Source organism: Corvus hawaiiensis, chromosome 33, assembly GCF_020740725.1.
Source record: "Corvus hawaiiensis isolate bCorHaw1 chromosome 33, bCorHaw1.pri.cur, whole genome shotgun sequence".
In the NCBI taxonomy this organism is placed as follows: Eukaryota; Metazoa; Chordata; class Aves; order Passeriformes; family Corvidae; genus Corvus; species Corvus hawaiiensis.
The window spans coordinates 261,707-277,966 of NC_063245.1; positions in this window are offsets into that span (position 1 = coordinate 261,707).

Sequence of the window (16,260 nt, forward strand, 5' to 3'; positions counted from 1 at the left end):
GCACGTGGGACCGGTCGGTGGGTTGGAGTATCTGGAAAGTTCTGAGGTGGACATTACATCATCATTTATCGCACCAGAGAGGACACGGATTGGACTATAAGAGCAACCAATGAAATTGCCCTGTGGCCAAATGATTGGTAAAGAACGCACCTCTAAACGAGCCAGTGACAGCGAGGATCAAAAGTGACTGGGCAATCCAAAGTGGGCCAAAAGACTACATAAACTGTTCCGGTGCCAGGCACGGGGTCCTCCTTTGCTGACGTGCTTTTCAGGGGAGCATCCAGCATTGGGCGCGCTTCTTCGCCTGCCTTGTCGTCTTGGGTTCTTTAGCTACTCTCGGTTCCTGTTCTCAGTCACTGTTAATAAAACCTATTAAAATTGGCAACATTGTCAGCCTGTTTCTGACATGGAGCATGAGCCATGTGTGCCTGTCCCTCTGGGGCAGCCTCCTCCCTGCAAAGCCCTCCTGAACCTGCCCCTTTGTTCACAGAGCCTGGTCTTTGTGAGGGATACCAAGAGCCGTGAAAGCTGCTGGAGGGACAACAGGGCAGGACACCAGCAATCCTGCAGCTTCCTGATACTTCCACCTCCAATGATAGAGGAGCCAGTGAGGAGTGGGGCTCTGCTGGATCTCCTGCTCACCCAGCACAAGCCACTTGCTGTTCTGCTGACCAAGGTGCCTCTGCAAGGGGCACTGTAACCAGCTGGCCCATGCCCAGGGACCTGCCCTTGGCTGCAGCACAACGAGCCTGGCTTTATTTATGGAGAACATTTTGGTGCCCTGAGTCCCCCACTGCCATTTGTCCCTCCCAGGTGAAGGCAGGAGACTGGGGATTGAGAAGGAGGGAAGGCTCTGTTGTGTCCCCCTGTGCAGTGGTTTAGTGCACCGAAGAGGAGACACGGCTTTGCTGCAGATCTTGCACAGCCTGGAGCTGCAGGTCATGGCCACAAGTGTCCCAGATGGGACAGGAGAGTGCAGGGCTGCAGGACCACCCTGTGGTGGTGGCACTGGGAGAAGAGGGTGAGATTTGGTGCAGCCTGTGCACATCCTTGGGATGAAATGGACACAGTTCAGAGCCCTGGTGCCAGTGAGTTATTGCCCAGCACAGATGAACAGAGAGCAAAGGTGGGTGTGAGAAAGAGGGTGCAGAAAGTGTTGAAATAACTGCCATCAAAACCTGAAACCACAATCTGAGCTTTCATCAGAAACAGTCTTTAATTTTTACACCTTCATCCTGTGCAGATATGTCCCAGGTAATAACTGATCTTATACGGTGGGTTTGGAGCATGTCCTCACGTGTTGCTCTATTGCACCTCCTTTGTCTCATGGCAAAATAGCTTCTTATTATTGCTCTGAGTTCAGATGTCAGAAATATTCATGGTTAGTCATTTTTACTGAGATTTTTAACTACTAATTAAGCATTAAAAGACATTCTTAATCTGTGTATGAAATAGTTCAAGCTGGATGAGTAAATCCAATTTTTTATCCCATGTTCACCACCAAAATCATTCTCAGCATCCCCTGACTTTATTGTTCTTTCTCAAGGCACCTCTCATCCCATCTCATTCAATTCCCGTTTTACTGAAAATCCTAAATTTCCAGTTTAGGGCACTATCTGCATTCCTCCTCTAATTCCATATTACTTTATTGTGGAGTTTCAGTCTGTTCAAGCACAGTTGGGACGTGGTTCCAGCTCTCATCATCCTGACAAACTTTATGACATGCCACCAGTTAGGGCAATAATGCAATGACAAGAGGCAATGGCTTCTCATTTTTATTTACAATCTCCACTTTATGAGGTAGTAACAAGGGGGAAAAAACCTCCATGGATCAAATTACCTCAGCTTGTTCAAACGCTTGATCACCCTCATGGCGAAATACTACCAAAAACATTCTGTATATTTAATTGGAATTCTCATGATGCAGCTTGTGTCTCTGGGCCAATCAAGGCACCTCACCAAGAAGATGTCAAATGGAGAGAGAAATGCAGCAAGGCCATTGAGCCCCAGACTGCTCCCTGGGTCTGACAGACATTGTTCCCTGGGGAGGTGGTGGAGCCTCCATCCTGGGAGATACTCAAAAGCCTCTGGGAGAGGTTCTGACCAACCAGCTCCAGGTGTCCCTGGGTGAGCAGAGGAGTTGGACCAGGTGATCTCTTGGGGTCACTCCCAACCTCACCTACTCTGTGTTTCTGTGATCCTGTACAGGGCACGAGACACCTGGAACCATAGTTTTCAGAATCTCCAAAGTCAGATGTGACTGTATGTATACCCAATTCTGGTGTGTGTTTAATTTTCACTTCCTCTTGACTGTTTAACCTTTGCAGATGTGGTGATAGAAAGTGCTTTAGAAGATGAGTGGTGTGATACAGAGGCACAGAATGCTTCTGAGCCTGTTGTTGCATTCTACTCTGGGGAACTGCAGGGGGTTCTTTTTAAATGGATGACCTAGGACAGAATTAAGCCGAACAAGGCGAGTATTCCATCTGAGAATTGTTTATTGGTAATGAAAATGGTGTTGCCCTACCAAAGAAGAATAGGAAAGGAAGAAAAGGAAGAAGGAAAAGGAAAAAGAATAGGGGAGAGCAGCAGAGAGAGCAGAGACAGAGAGAAACAGCAGGAGTTACCACTGGAGCTCTGGAATGTGCTGTCAATGTCCAACCGGCAGAAGGTGTGCACACACTCCCTGCCGGGGGGAGCCTGCGCAGCTCTCGGAGGGACGCGGCTCCACAGGCACAGCTCCCACGTCGACGGGCGGCCAGACACGAGGTGAGTGGGGATCGGGCAGGAGGTGCAGAACCCTGGACAGGGCCATGGCGGCGTCACAGTGGCGGGCTGGATCCGTGAAGCGGGGTTGGAAGCAGATGGCTCAGGCAGGAACGAGACAGGCAGGGACGAAGCACGTAGGGTGTCAGGCAGGAATGCAGGGAGGCAGGACAGGAGATGGCTGGAGAAGGTGAGCGAGACAAAGCGGCAGGGCAGGACACAAGCTAGGTGGTCAGCACGTGTCCAGCTAGCTGAGAGGGAGACCGAGCGAGTGAGCAAGGGAAAGCAAAAAGAGCAAAAAGCTTTCAGCGAGTGCAACAGGTAAAAAGCCTCCAGGGCAAAAAAGCCCAAAGACCAAAAGAGCCTGGAGCTTGTGACACAGTTACTGTTACACCCCCTGGCTCTTCCCAAGGGTTGCTTGCTGGCAGACCGCTGGTCCAGTCAAATACTCGATTGCAGTCCGTTGGTGGAGACCTTTTGCCATCCGATTGGAGAACCTTTCTAGAAGACACAGTCCACACAGTACACAGACACAGTAGGAGACCACCACAGTGTCCTTGCTGGTCTCCTACTGACTGCCTATTACTGAAATGGCTGTCAGGCAAAGTCTCCCAGAGACAAGGCTTTCCTCCATCTTCTCCTAGCTGCCTTCTGCAGGTAACGTGTGTGAAGCCCCTCCCCCACATACCTCTGGCAAACAATGCTGAGACAGAAATCAAAATTAAATTGGCTTCTCACACTGGTGCAGTATTGATCACTGAGCAAAATGGAAGTCAGGAAGCAATTCCAACATGTTGGAAAAATCATTTTAGTGTGTTGCCTGTATCACTTTACTCCATAATTCTGGTTGTGGTTGAAGAAAGAATAGAGCTGGAATTTCAGTGTCCTCAGGAGAAGCCATTAAGGGAATTGTCTGTTGCTTCTGACTTCTTCTGTCCAGACTTCATTCCATTTGTCCTGAGCTTGACCTCCCACCCCACCTGCATTCCCTGGGCTTGCTGTGCTGGGAAGTGCTCATGCTGCCATAAGACTCAGATCATTTTTAGGGCATTTCTGCCTCCTGTGATTTGGCGTGTGATCCTCCTGTGCCATGGCAGCTACATCGAGTGCCTGGTTTAAGTAAATGAAGGAAACAGCATCCAAAGTATCCCCCCAAAGCAGAGGAGCTGAGTTACCCAGCGAGTTCTACACCAAATCTCAGGTAAGAGCCCTGGGAAGCTTGGATTTTAGGTATTTTAGCATTTATTGTGTGTGAATCATCTGGGATGTACAGCAATATGGTAATCATTTAATCTGGAGAACGAAGCGTTAAATTGCAGTTATTATTTCTATGTGATGTATTTATTATATTCTTCTTCCTATTTATTGGCCCTGATTTTGTTGCTCTTTTACCTCTGTGTAAAGGGATGAAGGGAGCATAATTCAAGCAAAGTGTGAGGAGAAAACTGGGAGCCAACCAGAAATGACGTGAAGATTGAGCTCTCAGGCATGGACCAAGAGTGCCCTGGAGAGACAAGCAGATCAGAGATCCCCAGCAGCACTCCCAGGGGTCCAGGACACCAGAAGGGCTCTCCTTGGAGTGGTCTGAGATGAGATCCCACTGTCTCTGGGGTCTCTCCCATTCTGCTTTGTCATCTTGGGATTTGAGTGGCCAGTCTGACCAGGGCTGAAGACCTCCTGCAACTTCTTGTGGCTTAGACTGGGACATGTAGAAGAAAGCAGGAGCTGGAGGTGAGAAAAGGGATTTCAGAGAGTATCCTGAGGGCATGGGCAGGTTTTGAGGTAAGATTCACACCAGAGGTGGTGGAAGCTCAATGACAGGGCACAATGTGCATTGTATCTGCTTGAGCTGCACAGGGCTCTGGATTCAGGGGCTCTGGCCCCATGCAGGGAACTTTGTCATGTCCTGTGTCTCTGGCTGAATGGCAGTGAAATTCCTGGCTGCAGCACAGGCAGCCGTGGGAATCCTACCCTGAAAGATCCAGTGCTGTGCATGGAGGTTTCTGGTGGCACTTGGGTGTTGTGTGGGTGTCCAGAAGATCGCATGCCCAGATGTGATCAGCAGGACACAAGGCTTACAGGAGACACACACTTTTCTGCAGCAGCTGAACATGGGGCTTGATGCAGGAAAAGCTCTAAAACAAGGAGGAGGGAGTGAAATATCTTGGCCAAGCCAAAGAGCACAGAACTGTTCAATTTTGTATTCGCAATGCCAGGAGCGTGGATGCCCACTGCAGGCAGCAGTGAGGGCCCACTGAGTCAAACAGGGGATCTCTGCTCTGCAAAGCACTTGGGATTGCAATGGAGTTGGTCTTTGGGAACTGGAAGGAATCCCTGGTGCAGCTGCCCCTCTTCCTCTGGCTCATCAGAGCAGCTGTGAGATGTGAGGCTTCAGGAAAGGAGGAGCAGAGCTGCACATGGGGCACCTGTAAGGTCTGCTGCTTTCTTGCCTGAGCACATCCTGGGCTGGGGGCAAGGGACAGAGGCAGAGAAGAGGAACAGAGCAACCCTTGTTGCTCAGCAGGGCCAGGAAGTTCTGCTGGGAGAAAGGAGATGGTCAGATGTTGCAGTGGGGATCCTGCAACACGCATATATCAAACCAGGAGTCCCGTGGAAAGGAAATATATATGGACAGACAGATTCTTGCTAGATGTTTCAGAGATGTTTATTTCTCCAGCCGCATGGCCGGAGCTCTGCCCAGGAACTGTTCCAGTCACGGGACCAAGGGTCCTTCTGCCCGCGCAGGGAACACAAACCAACCAGTGGGAACGAGGCTGAGCAGGGGCAGGGAAGCCCCGTGTCTGTGCCCTCAGGGCCCCTCTCCCAGGGCTACACGGCAGGGGAGGGACCCCAACACCTCACCCGTTTTATTTTAATAAAAGGAGAATGAAAACAACTGGATAAACATAACAAGAACAGTTTCAAAACAAAACAAGCCACCCTCCTGAGTCTTTAAATGTCCAAACAGATTCTGTGGAACATCTTAAGGCTGACAGAAGGGAGACAGAACTCTCTGAGCATGCTTTGTGGGGAAACTGAGGCAGGAGAAGGTTTAACTTCTTCCCTCCCCCTTTTCATCCCCCACTCGGCATTGGAAAGGGATTTTTGGGGAAACAATTGGCAAAAGCATGGTTTTGTGAGGGAAACCATGGATGAAAAAATGGATTAGGAATACACTGGGGGTAATAGGACATAGGGTAAAAGGGAAAGGTGGGATTAGGAAAGGGAGACTGTAGGGAGGGCTTACAATGGAGATATTGTCTAACATGACCACGATTTTTAGCATATATACTGCCTTTCACAGAAACACCATCAGGCCCAGTGACCTGCGATGCTTGTAACCCTTTTCTACCTCGTATAATTTTGAATTCCACGACTTCTCCATCTCCCAAGCTTGGGATGCATTTTTCAGGGTTATTCTTTTTAATAGCAGTTCTATGCACGAATATGTCTTGCTGGTTGTCACACCTTGTTATAAAACCATAATTTTGCTTAACATTATACCATTTTACTATCCCTAAGGTCTTAGTTACTATGATCTTTTCCTTTTTCCGAGTGGCTGCTGTTTTCTGTCTTGCTGCGTCTTTGCTCTCTCCTTCGGTTGCTCCCGTGTTGGAATTGTCGGGGCTGCTGGTGCCTGCGCGCTCTTCCCGGGGTCGCGTTCAGGGCTGCGCGGGCCGGGCCGGGCCGCGCTGCTCAGTTCTCCGTGCGTTGCCTCCTCTGGTTGCAGCTTCGCTGCCGCTGCCGGGCGCTGCACCCACGTCTCGGCCGGGCCCCCGAGCGATGACTCCCCCGCACCCCGCTCCAGTGCACGTTTCGGTTCGGCGCGGCTCCGCTCCACCGCTACCGCCGCCCGCCGCTGCCCGCGTGCCGCCCCTCTCGGCCGGGCGTTCACGGGGCTCGCTCCACCACGCGCTGCACGGGGCCATTCGGGCACCGCCGGGTCCCGCCGCTCCTCGCTCCGCCGCCGACACTGCGGCTCGCGTGGCTCCGCCCGCACGCGGGAACTGCCTCGCTGCTGCTCGCAGAGCGCTCGGTGCACGTGGCCTGGGCCGCACGGTCCCTGAGCCAGGCTTCCCTTCGCCAGGACACAGCTGACATTGCTCAACAGTCTCAGTAACTAAATAATATTCACGAAAATATTCTTCCATCGGCATATATTTTGACTCCAGTATTAACTGTGTCCAAACGGTTTTCCAAAAGCCCTTGGTAAGAATTAAATCCCAAGAAACATAGAAAAAGTTCTTAAACAACCATGCCAGGAAGTGTTTCAGTTCTTTTTGAGCTTGAATCAAGCTAAAATTCACAAATCGTTGTTCAAGAATCATTTTAAGTTTAAGATAAATGTCCATATGCGGCTCTGAGAGCCAAGAGTCTTCCCGCCGTTCCTCCATAGTTTAGATATGGAATAGCAAAGCAAAACCAAGAAGAGGAATCCAAAGTTTCCAGGGTTTACTCACACAAATCAGTCGCTTAGGGATCGGGGATCGTTCTGCTCACAATTCTCTACCATTATGTTGCAGTGGGGATACTGCAACACGCATATATCAAACCAGGAGTCCCGTGGAAAGGAAATATATATGGACGAACAGATTCTTGATAGCTGTTTCAGAGAGATGTTTATTTCTCCAGCCGCATGGCCGGAGCTCTGCCCAGGAACTGTTCCAGTCATGGGACCAAGGGTCCTTCTGCCTGCGCAGGGAACGCAAACCAACCAACGGGAACGAGGCTGAGCAGGGACAGGGAAACCCCGTGTCTGTGCCCTCAGGGCCCCTCTCCCAGGGCTACATGGCAGGGGAGGGACCCCAACATACTATGAAATTCATAGAAGGTTTTTTTGCTAGAAAAAATGTGAACTATTTAATGTTCTCTGTCATGTAACGGAACCAAAGTACAGGTATTTGCATGTTGTGTTGCACTGGCTCTGGCCAGATTCCAGATTTTGATAGTTCCCATAATAAGGGCGCAGAAGTGATTGAGAAAATTCAGCTAAAGCATGAGCATGGGCTGTGCTGGCTCTCAAAATATTTTCACTAGAAACTGTGATTTATGATCCAGCAGGATTGAGTGCTGATTAACAACTAAGCAGAGAGTAATATTCTTAGGTTGGAGCCCTGTCCACATAGCCTGAAAACCCATTTTAGCTTCAGGAGCTCCATTTAGATTCCAGAAACTCCATTTAAGCTCAAGCTTGGGCCTTGAGTCCCTGTCTGAGCGGTGCTAGAGGTGTTTTTGTCTCAAGCTCCATTGCAGCCATGGCCGTGCCTGGCCATGGATCCAGTGACCCCCACCCATGGACTGTCTCTGTGAAAAACACCTGAGGAAGCTCAAGGTCCCTCCTCTGTCCTGGACGACTTCATCCACATCAACACCTTTTGAAAGAACAGCAGCAGCCTCCACATTGCAGGCACACAATGAAGGGGCAGAGCTCTGCTGGGATGGAAAACTCACCCTGGGATTGAGTTTCCAATTCTGAACCCAGAGGCCAGGAGTGCCTGCAGCTGGGAATGCTCATTCCCTGTGTCCCCTCTTTGGAGCTGTGGTCAGACTGGCTGTTTTCCTTCCAGAACGCTGCTGCTGAACCTCCCAGACAGCAAATCCACCTGAGGAGAAATGGAGCATCTGAATGTATCGCTCACCCTGCAAGGGTGATACAGACACGGACACCTGACTTGGGCTCACAAAGTTTTATTGCTATGAATGGATGTGGGGGTTTAAATCTCTGCCTTTTGCCCAGGCCTCTGGCAGCAGGCAGTAGGTTTATTGAGGTGGCCACCAACTCAAGACCCGCTCTCATTCACAAGTTCATTAATAATGGCTGATTCAGTTTATTATAGAATGAATTATTTATTTAATAGACACAAAACTAACCGACATAAGACTTAAAACAGACTATTACTACACAGGAATAAGACGAAAGGGAATACTAGTATTATACACACGGGGTTAAAGGTACCATTAATTTTACAGCCAGCAAAGAAATAATAACACTTAGGATCCAATGTTTCTTACTATCCAGTTGTGATGGAGCGCACATCAAAATCCTTTCCCTCAATTCCCAGGAAAGTAACCACGGAACCTGCGTCCAGATTTTGGCAAGAAGTCTCGCATGCTTCTCAAGGTGTGCGTAGGAGACTCTGCCTCTGTGATAATCTGTGTGCTTTTATAGTCTTTGTAAAACAGTATCTCTCAGTCAGAGGTATTTATTTTTCTTTTATCTCTTCCCCCATCTGCTTTCCAGACTAAGATGTTGATTCTTAGGTGGGGGCCTGGGCCCTTTTGGCTCCAGAGATGACCCCTTTGGGCTTTTCACCCACCTGCCTGGTTATCTCTTCTATATGCACCAGTCATCTGTGGTGGGGAGAGGGCGTTATGCCCTGCCACCGGCCTTTGTTGAGTCCTTGCCCACAGGAACAGGGCAAACCAGCACAATGTTCAGCAAGGACCTGCTCACATTTCTTCTGCCCTTTAAGCCTAAATATTGTTCGTTCTTCTTTTCTTCTTTCTTCCTTGTTTTATGCCAAGGGAACATCTGAATAGTTGAGATTTTTCTATATAAAGGACTAGAACAACAATTTCTGGGTATAGATAACAGCAAAATTGGGATTCGAAATTAGCAATTGCTGTACATCCCAGATTCTTCACACACACGAATTGGTAAAACACTTACAATCCAAGCTTCCCAGGACTCTTACCTGAGATTTGGTGTAGAACTCACCGGGTAATTCAGCTGCTCTGCTTTGGGGGGCACTTTGGCTGCTGTTTCCTTCATTTGCTGAAATCACACAGTCGATGTATCTGCCATGGCACAGGAGGATCACACACCAAATCACAGGAGATAGGAATGCCCTAAAAATGATCTGAGTCTTCCGGCAGCACGAGCACTTCCCAACACAGAGAGCCCAGGGAATGCAGGCAGGGTGGGAGGTCAAGCTCAGGACAAATGTGAAGAAGGCTGGACAGAAGTAGGAAGCAATACACAATTCCCTTAATGGCTTCTCTGGAGGACATTTAAATTCCAGCTCCATTCCTTCTTCAATCACAACCAGAATTATGGAGTAAAGTGATACTTTACACTAAAAGGATTTTTCCAAACACTTTGGAATTGCTTCCTGACTTCCATTCTGCTTGGTGATCAATAACCTTCCAAGAAGGATTCAGTACCTCTGTATGACACCACTCATTTCTTACGCACTTTCTATCACCATGTCTGCAAAGAAACAGAGGAAATGAAAATTAAATACACAAAGGAATTGGGTACAGATACAGTTCCATCTGACTTTGGAGATTCTGAAAATTGTGGTTTCAGATGTCTCATGCCCTGTGCAGAATCACAGAAACACAGAGTAGTTGAGATTGGAAATGACCCTAAGAGATCACCTGGTCCAACTCCAGACACCTGCTCCAGCAGCAGTGGCATGGCTCAGCTCCTGAAACACACTTGAACCGTCCCTCCAGACTTCCTGTGCCCTCAGGCAAAGCCTGCAGGGGGGATCCTGTCCCTGGGAGCCCTGGCAGGCCTGGCACAAAGGCCCCAGGCAAAGCTGGTGGGCAGCAAGGAAGGCAGGGGCTGCCCTCTGCTCCTTGTGCTCCAGCAGCACCTGGGGCCAGCCTCTGCTTCCCTGGGCCAGCTGGGCAGCCTCCCCGCAGCGCGCTCTTGTCGGCACGGTACTGCGGGAGTGTCCTGGTTCTGGCCACGATAGGGTTCATTTGGCAGGAGCCAGGAGGGGACTGGATGCGACCCCGGGGTTATTCTAGACCACCTCACACCATGTTCAGGGTCTGGGGGGGATGGATCCTTTCCACTCAGGGCAGAGGCGGAGTGAGTGGTCATGGAAGCACCAGGTTGCACGTGGTGAGCACTTGTGTGTGAATCGTGTCTCTCTTATACACTCTGCCCTTCATGTTGCTGCTGTAACTGCTCGTTTCTTATTTCATTGCTGGTTCACTGGTGGCTCCAGTGACCTGACAGGTCCCCACTTGAGTCCCCACACCCCCCACTCACACAGTCACACCAGGTTTCCTCACCGCTTCAACCCCAGGTTTCCCATGGCAGAGTCTCAGAAGTCTCATTCCACAAAGCCACTGATTTGTGGTGCAATAACACAGAAACAGCTTGAGCTGGTGCATCTTAGTAAAGTACCCCTTGGGCTCACATCATTTTCCTGCACTTTTCCTATTTCCCCTGGTGTTTTCCACCCTTTCTTTTGCAAACCTTTTTTCCTCTCACTTTCCACCCTTTTCTCCCCTCACGTTTTCTGCCATTTTTCCTCTTACACTTCTCACTCTTCTGTCCCCTCACGTTTTCCACCTTTTCTCTCCTTCTGTTTCATACCCATTTTTCCTCTCACTTCCATCCCTTTTCCCTCATTTTTCCTGCTGGTTTTCCCCTTCAAGTTTTCTGCCCTTTTCTCCCTTCTTCTTTCCCCTGACATTTCCTACCATTTTTCTCTCACATTTCCCACCCTTTTGTCCCCTCTTGTTTCCCATTTTTTACCTCACATATCCTACCATTTTGTCCTCTCATATTTGTCACCTCTTCCCCCTCATATTTCCAGCCCAAAAGTCTCTCCTTTCCTCCCAAGTCTTTTTCTTCTGCTGAGTGTCTCCATGTCCATCCACCTCTCTGGCATCACAGGCCTTGGTCTCCTTTGTTATCGATCAGGTTTGGCAGGTCAGGGTCCCTGCTTTGTCTCTCAGTGTCCATCCACCTCGCTGCGGTCACTGGGTTTCTGTCCTTTGTTACAAAGGTTGGCAATGCACAGCTTCTGGTCTCTCCAGGCTCCCAGCCAGAGTTCAGCCTGCATCTCAACCTGCATGTCCGTCTGCCTCTGGAACTGCAGCTGCAAACCCAGCTCCTGCACCAGATGTGTTCCTCAACAGCAGAGCTCCGGGCATGCATCTGTGCGGGGACATACACACAGTGTTCTGCATTTCTGCTGTTATGTCTCGGTCTGCCATAATATTTTGGAAAATGTTTTGGGGGTGAGAAGCCCACTGCAGTTTCTCCTGCATTTTCTCATCCTTCTTTGGTTTAACTGAGTTTTTTATTTCTTTCTCTAGGTGGTCCTTCCAATTCATCTCCTAATGCTTTAAAATCCAGTCTTTTCATTCACTACAACCCACATGAAAAAATTGTGTCAATGAAACTCTAACAGTCAATGAGGTGGAAAACAATGCACAAGCCTAAAGAGGAAGTGATAGTAAAAGGTCACTCTCAATAGTTTGCTAAATTTCATTGCACTAACTGACAATTCGGGGAACATTTAAAATTTCACAGTGACTGAGGTCCATTATGTGTCAGGCAGCTCCACAGGCAATCCCACTTCCCTCAAGGGCTGCCATTGCCCCTGTGCCCATCGGCTCTAGAAAGAACAGGCTGCCCTGTGGGGGAACAAATGCGGCTTCTCCTGGAGAAAGCCTCAGCAAGGGGTCAGTTTGCCATTGGTCATTGCAGTGACTGTAGGAGAGGGGCATCCCACCATGGGACATTTCTTGGTCAACTCTAGACATGAAGAGTGGAAAACCGTCTATGACTTTGGTTTTGGCCTTAAGCTGTTGCTGTGTGTCTCAGTTTTGACAAATTTCAGGAAAAAACCCTGGAATGAGTGTTTCCTCTAAGGAGAAAGGGCTTCAATAACTCCCTTTTCTTCTGCCAATGAGAGAAATGGATACGAGAGGGTGAAAGTGAAAAAAAAAACCCTGTTTATTAAAAAAAAATTGAATAAATGCTAGATACTGAAATTGTGGAATCTTACCCCCCACCCCCCAAAACCCAGTGACAGCCTTGTCCCGGCCGCAGGCACTTTCCCCCCGGTGCAGTTCCGGTCACGGCCGGCAGGGGCGCTGGTGGCTCCCGGCCGGGCAGGGCGGGTGCGATGGTTCCCCCGCGGCTGCAGGGGGCGCTGTGGCGCGGGTCCCGCCGTCTCTCTCCGTGTGGACGATGGCGGGCACAGCCGGCAGGAAGGGATGGAGAAGGAACTTCCTTCACAAACCCCCAGGGGCAGCCAATCCCGGTGCCTCCTCTGGATAGCAAAAGGAGCTGTAGTAGGAAACCTCAGGGGCAGCAAGCTGGAATGGCAGGGTGGACTCTCCCGGGACCAGCAAGCAAGAGGCAGCAGAAACTCTGCAGCTGCAGCTGGACCACGGGACCTCCCAGCAGGCAGGGGTGAAACAGCTACAGCGTAGCAAACAACCCCAGAGCAGCAGCACAGGCATGGCGGGGCTTGGGCAGCAGCAGCAGCCCGACTCCCAAACACGGCGGAGAGAGACTCCCTGGGATTTCTCACCAGCTCTGGCAAGTCCCTGAGTCAGTGCCATGCGGAGGAGCGTGGCCCCGGGTCCTGGCGGGCACACACTGGCTCTGGGCTTCCCGACGGCAGAGCAGAAAAAGCTGAAAGAAACAACTGTAGCAAATTTCCTGCTAAGCAGGTTTATTAATGAGATAAACGAGATTGCCCAATCAAAATTTATAAAGAAATAACATGTATTATGCGACCGAAATATCAGTCTCAAAAGCCACGATCGAGAAAAGCAGCACCGAGCCCGGGGTCGGAGCTGGGTGAACATGCATAGATCTGATCTGTATCGCATCAGAGCTCCCAAGTTCACGGCTGCTGCTTCGGCTGGTCCCTTTTTATACAGTTTTTGGGCAGAGTCTGAATTAATTCTATTCTTCTCGTAATTTTAGCATATTCATGAAGTTTTCTTGTCCCGGAATTGGGCTGCACAAAGCCTTTCCTGGGTCTGATGGACTGTCCATCCTGGGTGATGAGTGGGCCATTTCTGGTGATGGATGGGCCATCTCTGGTTCCTGGAACAGTTATTTTTAGTTCCCAGAATGTCCGATCCCTTATCAGATGAGATGTAGATATCAGAAGGTGGTGATCAAGTCGTCATGGTGCAAATGTCCCGGTGATAAGATCCAACCCCACCTAGGTGGAATCCTCACTTATTGATTACATCTGTGAGAGAACTTCTTTTGGTGCTGTGAAATTTTTCTCTCAGCCAGGCTGGTGGAGGGATTTTGAAATTCTGTCTCTGTATGGTCTGATTACATTTCAGTTTTATACATAATAGCACGAATTACATACTTTATTTATAAGATTAACAAAAACTAACAATGGAGCAATTAAGGTTTCTAACAGCTGGCTAGCTTATTCCTGGGGAGGAGAACCCAACCCACACTGGGACAGATGGTCAATGGGAAAAAGCTGTGAGGCGCAATAGAAGGAAAAAGAAAAGAAAATTGAGGAAAAGGAAAGGATCAGGCCTATATGGGGGTAGCTGCCAAGCAGCTCTGGGTTTGAGCAACAATGCTGCAGTGGGACAAGAAAGCCACAGATCATCTGACCAAACTTTCTGGCTGAATTCAAACATCACTGGGAACTTGAGTGACTTCCTAGCCATGAGGAAGGTAAGATCTGTGGTGGATGGAAGCACAGAATCATTTCTGCTGATTTGGAATAGTCATTCCTACCTGGATATAATCTGAGGTTTGGAACACCACAGGCAGCCCTTACCTACTAAATTCCCAGAGAAGAGCTACATAGCGACCAGAGGAAGACCAGACTCTTCTACAGGATCACCGCTTCAACAGAACCACATTCACCACTTCAGAAGGACTGCAGCCACCATCTTATCGGACTGCTACCACCACCCTGACCAACAGGGTGTCAGGTTGTATCCTGACTCTGTCCGTTTAAGACAGTGTTTCTGTATTATTGCCTATATCTTAATTTTCCATTTAATTGTAATTCCAACTTGGGATCTCCCACTGGTGTGCTTTCAAACTAGTACACACTCTTTATGAATAAAACTTTGACAGGTTAAATTTTGAGAATTGCCAGTGATAGTATATGAACAAAAAAATACATTCAAAGCGAAATACTATCAAGCTCTAATCCCCAATAAAAACTAGCTTGAAATAATCATTCCACATGCACAGAGTACAGTTCTTACCCAATCAGCATCCCTACAGGGGGAGAAGACAGGTTCAGCCATCCACTGATCCCAGAAGTTACAAAGGAGTTAATCCCAACTTCTCCCCATTCTTAACTCACTTTTGTATTCTTTCTTTACATTTAGGTGGAGCTTGAGTGACTTTAGTCATACATATTACTCAGTGAGTGGTGGTCGTACCTTGGGGGTGAGTTTCTCAGTACGTAAGATAACCTTGGGATGGGGACATGATCAGTCCAAGGAGAAGGATTTCCCAATGGCTGCTAGTTCAACAGCAAGACATCCTCCTGTATCTCCCTTGGTTTTCAGCTTCAAATAATCACCAAATTCCCTCCTCTGCAAGGGCTTTGGCAGAGCCTGGCAGTGGGGTCTCTATTCCCCTCCCTCTGTTAGTCTCCTTAGCATGTAGGGGAGTCAGGCACACCAAACATAATCTCTGTTTATTAAAATGTAAATCTACCCCCAGTCTTTTTCCCACATAATCTTATTGAAGGGCATTCTAAACTAATTTTTACAAGAAGAAAGTGGAGAATCCCATGATCAGGACTAGAGGGACCCTGTCTCCAACCAGTTGGACAAGAAAGACAACCAGATTTGGACTGGGTGGATCCAATGGCCTTGAACATCAGCCCCACGGCAGTCCAAGGCTCCAGCAGACAACAGGGCACAGGGTAGCCCAGGCAGAGGCCAGTAATCAGCAGTGTGGTCCAGGGGTCAATACTCGTGTTCTGGCCTTTTTAACATCTCCATTAGTGATTGTGAGTAAGGGGTGGAGAGTCCCCTCAGCATCTTGGATGATGATCCAAGAATGGAAGAGATGGCTCATACACTGAGGGATTCTGCTGTCATCCAGGTGGACCTGAACAGGCTGGAGAAAAAAGGGCTGACAGGAACAATTTCAAGTTCAACAAGGAGAAGTGCAGATTCCTGTACAAGGGGAGGAACAAGGCCAGGTACCAGCACATCGTGGGGGACACCCAGCTGCAAAACATCTGGGCAAGAAAAGGGTCTTAGGGCTATGGTGGGCTCCAAGTTGAGGAATAAGCTCTTCCTGCAATGGGATATTGATATCCCAGGCAGTATTAGGAGGAATGAGGCAACGAGTTGAGACAGGGGATCTTTCCCTTCTCAGCACTGGAGAGGCCACAGCTGCTGTTCTGGGTTCCCCAGTACAAGAGAGACATGGAACTATTGGAGAGAGCCCAGGGAAGACCCACAGAGATGATTAAGGGATTAGAGCATTTCTGCCAGGAGGAAAGACTAAGAGAGAGGGGACTGTTCAGCCCAGAGAGGAGAAGGCTTGGGGAGATCTCAGCAATGTGTCTCCACACCTGAAGGAGGCTCTTCCCAGAGGTGCCACTGACAGAACACAAGGCAATGGGAAAAACTGAAACACAGTAGGTTCCTGAGGAACAACAGGAAACACTTTATTACTTTGTGGAGGACCAAGCCCAGGTACGAGTTCCCCAGAGAGGCTGTGGAGTCTCTGTCCTTGGAGATATTACAAAGCTATGTGGAGATGTGTGGTGGGGT